Source organism: Salvelinus fontinalis, chromosome 30, assembly GCF_029448725.1.
Source record: "Salvelinus fontinalis isolate EN_2023a chromosome 30, ASM2944872v1, whole genome shotgun sequence".
NCBI classification, from domain to species: Eukaryota; Metazoa; Chordata; class Actinopteri; order Salmoniformes; family Salmonidae; genus Salvelinus; species Salvelinus fontinalis.
Window position 1 is genome coordinate 21097 of NC_074694.1, and position 6404 is coordinate 27500.

Here is a 6404-nt window from a genome sequence, read left to right on the forward strand (position 1 = left end):
CTCTGTACCGTAATACCCTGTATATAACCTCCACATTGACTCTGTACCGTAATACCCTGTATATAGCCTCCACATTGACTCTGTACCGTAATACCCTGTATATAACCTCCACATTGACTCTGTACCGTAATACCCTGTATATAACCTCCACATTGACTCTGTACCGTAATACCCTGTATATAACCTCCACATTGACTCTGTACCGTAATACCCTGTATATAACCTCCACATTGACTCTGTACCGTAATACCCTGTATATAACCTCCACATTGACTCTGTACCGTAATACCCTGTATATAACCTCCACATTGACTCTGTACCGTAATACCCTGTATATAACCTCCACATTGACTCTGTACCGTAATACCCTGTATATAACCTCCACATTGACTCTGTACCGTAATACCCTGTATATAACCTCCACATTGACTCTGTACCGTAATACCCTGTATATAACCTCCACATTGACTCTGTACCGTAATACCCTGTATATAGCCTCCACATTGACTCTGTACCGTAATACCCTGTATATAGCCTCCACATTGACTCTGTACCGTAACACCCTGTATATAGCCTCCACATTGACTCTGTACCAGTACCCCCTGTATATAGCCTCCACATTGACTCTGTACCGGTAATCCCCTGTATATAACCTCCACATTGACTCTGTACCGTAATACCCTGTATATAGCCTCCACATTGACTCTGTACCGTAATACCCTGTATATAACCTCCACATTGACTCTGTACCGTAATACCCTGTATATAACCTCCACATTGACTCTGTACCGTAATACCCTGTATATAACCTCCACATTGACTCTGTACCGTAATACCCTGTATATAACCTCCACATTGACTCTGTACCGTAATACCCTGTATATAACCTCCACATTGACTCTGTACCGTAATACCCTGTATATAACCTCCACATTGACTCTGTACCGTAATACCCTGTATATAACCTCCACATTAACTCTGTACCGTAATACCCTGTATATAACCTCCACATTGACTCTGTACCGTAATACCCTGTATATAACCTCCACATTGACTCTGTACCGTAATACCCTGTATATAACCTCCACATTAACTCTGTACCGTAATACCCTGTATATAACCTCCACATTGACTCTGTACCGTAATACCCTGTATATAACCTCCTCATTAACTCTGTACCGTAATACCCTGTATATAACCTCCACATTGACTCTGTACCGTAATACCCTGTATATAGCCTCCACATTGACTCTGTACCGTAATACCCTGTATATAGCCTCCACATTGACTCTGTACCGTAACACCCTGTATATAGCCTCCACATTGACTCTGTACCAGTACCCCCTGTATATAGCCTCCACATTGACTCTGTACCGGTACCCCCTGTATATAGCCTCCACATTGACTCTGTACCGGTACCCCCTGTATATAGCCTCCACATTGACTCTGTACCGGTACCCCCTGTTTATAGCCTCCACATTGACTCTGTACCGGTACCCCCTATATATAGCCTCCACATTGACTCTGTACCGGTACCCCCTGTATATAGCCTCCACATTGACTCTGTACCGTAACACCCTGTATATAGCCTCCACATTGACTCTGTACCAGTACCCCCTGTATATAGCCTCCACATTGACTCTGTACCGGTACCCCCTGTATATAGCCTCCACATTGACTCTGTACCGTAATACCCTGTATATAGCCTCCACATTGACTCTGTACCAGTACCCCCTGTATATAGCCTCCACATTGACTCTGTACCGGTACCCCCTGTATATAGCCTCCACATTGACTCTGTACCGGTACCCCCTGTTTATAGCCTCCACATTGACTCTGTACCGGTACCCCCTGTATATAGCCTCCACATTGACTCTGTACCGTAACACCCTGTATATAGCCTCCACATTGACTCTGTACCAGTACCCCCTGTATATAGCCTCCACATTGACTCTGTACCGGTACCCCCTGTATATAGCTTCCACATTGACTCTGTACCGTAATACCCTGTATATAGCCTCCACATTGACTCTGTACCAGTACCCCCTGTATATAGCCTCCACATTGACTCTGTACCGGTACCCCCTGTATATAGCCTCCACATTGACTCTGTACCGTAATACCCTGTATATAGCCTCCACATTGACTCTGTACCAGTACCCCCTGTATATAGCCTCCACATTGACTCTGTACCGGTTCCCCCTGTATATAGCCTCCACATTGACTCTGTACCGGTACCCCCTGTATATAGCCTCCACATTGACTCTGTACCGGTACCCCCTGTATATAGCCTCCACATTGACTCTGTACCGTAATACCCTGTATATAGCCTCCACATTGACTCTGTACCAGTACCCCCTGTATATAGCCTCCACACTGACTCTGTACCGGTACCCCCTGTATATAGCCTCCACATTGACTCTGTACCGTAATACCCTGTATATAGCCTCCACATTGACTCTGTACCGGTACCCCCTGTATATAGCCTCCACATTGACTCTGTACCGTAATACCCTGTATATAGCCTCCACATTGACTCTGTACCGTAACACCCTGTATATAGCCTCCACATTGACTCTGTACCGGTACCCCCTGTATATAGCCTCCACATTGACTCTGTACCGGTATCCCCTGTATATAGCCTCCACATTGACTCTGTACCGTAATACCCTGTATATAGCCTCCACATTGACTCTGTACCGTAATACCCTGTATATAGCCTCCACATTGACTCTGTACCGTAATACCCTGTATATAGCCTCCACATTGACTCTGTACCGTAACACCCTGTATATAGCCTCCACATTGACTCTGTACCGTAATACCCTGTATATAGCCTCCACATTGACTCTGTACCGTAATACCCTGTATATAGCCTCCACATTGACTCTGTACCGTAATACCCTGTATATAGCCTCCACATTGACTCTGTACCGTAACACCCTGTATATAGCCTCCACATTGACTCTGTACCGGTACCCCCTGTATATAGCCTCCACATTGACTCTGTACCGGTATCCCCTGTATATAGCCTCCACATTGACTCTGTACCGTAATACCCTGTATATAGCCTCCACATTGACTCTGTACCGTAATACCCTGTATATAACCTCCACATTGACTCTGTACCGTAATACCCTGTATATAACCTCCACATTGACTCTGTACCGTAATACCCTGTATATAACCTCCACATTGACTCTGTACCGTAATACCCTGTATATAACCTCCACATTGACTCTGTACCGTAATACCCTGTATATAACCTCCACATTGACTCTGTACCGTAATACCCTGTATATAACCTCCACATTAACTCTGTACCGTAATACCCTGTATATAACCTCCACATTGACTCTGTACCGTAATACCCTGTATATAACCTCCACATTGACTCTGTACCGTAATACCCTGTATATAACCTCCACATTAACTCTGTACCGTAATACCCTGTATATAACCTCCACATTGACTCTGTACCGTAATACCCTGTATATAACCTCCTCATTAACTCTGTACCGTAATACCCTGTATATAACCTCCACATTGACTCTGTACCGTAATACCCTGTATATAGCCTCCACATTGACTCTGTACCGTAATACCCTGTATATAGCCTCCACATTGACTCTGTACCGTAACACCCTGTATATAGCCTCCACATTGATTCTGTACCAGTACCCCCTGTATATAGCCTCCACATTGACTCTGTACCGGTACCCCCTGTATATAGCCTCCACATTGACTCTGTACCGGTACCCCCTGTATATAGCCTCCACATTGACTCTGTACCGGTACCCCCTGTTTATAGCCTCCACATTGACTCTGTACCGGTACCCCCTATATATAGCCTCCACATTGACTCTGTACCGGTACCCCCTGTATATAGCCTCCACATTGACTCTGTACCGTAACACCCTGTATATAGCCTCCACATTGACTCTGTACCAGTACCCCCTGTATATAGCCTCCACATTGACTCTGTACCGGTACCCCCTGTATATAGCCTCCACATTGACTCTGTACCGTAATACCCTGTATATAGCCTCCACATTGACTCTGTACCAGTACCCCCTGTATATAGCCTCCACATTGACTCTGTACCGGTACCCCCTGTATATAGCCTCCACATTGACTCTGTACCGGTACCCCCTGTTTATAGCCTCCACATTGACTCTGTACCGGTACCCCCTGTATATAGCCTCCACATTGACTCTGTACCGTAACACCCTGTATATAGCCTCCACATTGACTCTGTACCAGTACCCCCTGTATATAGCCTCCACATTGACTCTGTACCGGTACCCCCTGTATATAGCCTCCACATTGACTCTGTACCGTAATACCCTGTATATAGCCTCCACATTGACTCTGTACCAGTACCCCCTGTATATAGCCTCCACATTGACTCTGTACCGGTTCCCCCTGTATATAGCCTCCACATTGACTCTGTACCGGTACCCCCTGTATATAGCCTCCACATTGACTCTGTACCGGTACCCCCTGTATATAGCCTCCACATTGACTCTGTACCGTAATACCCTGTATATAGCCTCCACATTGACTCTGTACCAGTACCCCCTGTATATAGCCTCCACATTGACTCTGTACCGGTACCCCCTGTATATAGCCTCCACATTGACTCTGTACCGTAATACCCTGTATATAGCCTCCACATTGACTCTGTACCGGTACCCCCTGTATATAGCCTCCACATTGACTCTGTACCGTAATACCCTGTATATAGCCTCCACATTGACTCTGTACCAGTACCCCCTGTATATAGCCTCCACACTGACTCTGTACCGGTACCCCCTGTATATAGCCTCCACATTGACTCTGTACCGTAATACCCTGTATATAGCCTCCACATTGACTCTGTACCGGTACCCCCTGTATATAGCCTCCACATTGACTCTGTACCGTAATACCCTGTATATAGCCTCCACATTGACTCTGTACCGTAACACCCTGTATATAGCCTCCACATTGACTCTGTACCGGTACCCCCTGTATATAGCCTCCTCATTGACTCTGTACCGGTATCCCCTGTATATAGCCTCCACATTGACTCTGTACCGTAATACCCTGTATATAGCCTCCACATTGACTCTGTACCGTAATACCCTGTATATAACCTCCACATTGACTCTGTACCGTAATACCCTGTATATAGCCTCCACATTGACTCTGTACCGTAATACCCTGTATATAACCTCCACATTGACTCTGTACCGTAATACCCTGTATATAACCTCCACATTGACTCTGTACCGTAATACCCCGTATATAGCCTCCACATTGACTCTGTACCGTAATACCCTGTATATAACCTCCACATTGACTCTGTACCGTAATACCCTGTATATAACCTCCACACTGACTCTGTACCGTAATACCCTGTATATAACCTCCACATTGACTCTGTACCGTAATACCCTGTATATAACCTCCACATTGACTCTGTACCGTAATACCCTGTATATAACCTCCACATTGACTCTGTACCGTAATACCCTGTATATAACCTCCACATTGACTCTGTACCGTAATACCCTGTATATAACCTCCACATTAACTCTGTACCGTAATACCCTGTATATAACCTCCACATTGACTCTGTACCGTAATACCCTGTATATAACCTCCACATTGACTCTGTACCGTAATACCCTGTATATAACCTCCACATTGACTCTGTACCGTAATACCCTGTATATAACCTCCACATTGACTCTGTACCGTAATACCCTGTATATAACCTCCACATTGACTCTGTACCGTAATACCCTGTATATAACCTCCACATTGACTCTGTACCGTAATACCCTGTATATAGCCTCCACATTGACTCTGTACCGTAATACCCTGTATATAACCTCCACATTGACTCTGTACCGGTACCCCCTGTATATAGCCTCCACATTGACTCTGTACCGGTACCCCCTGTATATAGCCTCCACATTGACTCTGTACCGGTAACCCCCTGTATATAGCCTCCACATTGACTCTGTACCGGTACCCCCTGTATATAGCCTCCACATTGACTCTGTACCGGTATCCCCTGTATATAGCCTCCACATTGACTCTGTACCGGTAACACCCTGTATATAGCCTCCACATTGACTCTGTACCGTACCCCCTGTATATAGCCTCCACATTGACTCTGTACCGGTACCCCCTGTATATAGCCTCCACATTGACTCTGTACCGGTACCCCCTGTATATAACCTCCACATTGACTCTGTACCGGTACCCCCTGTATATAGCCTCCACATTGACTCTGTACCGTAACACCCTGTATATAGCCTCCACATTGACTCTGTACCGTAATACCCCCTGTATATAACCTCCACATTGACTCTGTACCGGTACCCCCTGTATATAACCTCCACATTGACTCT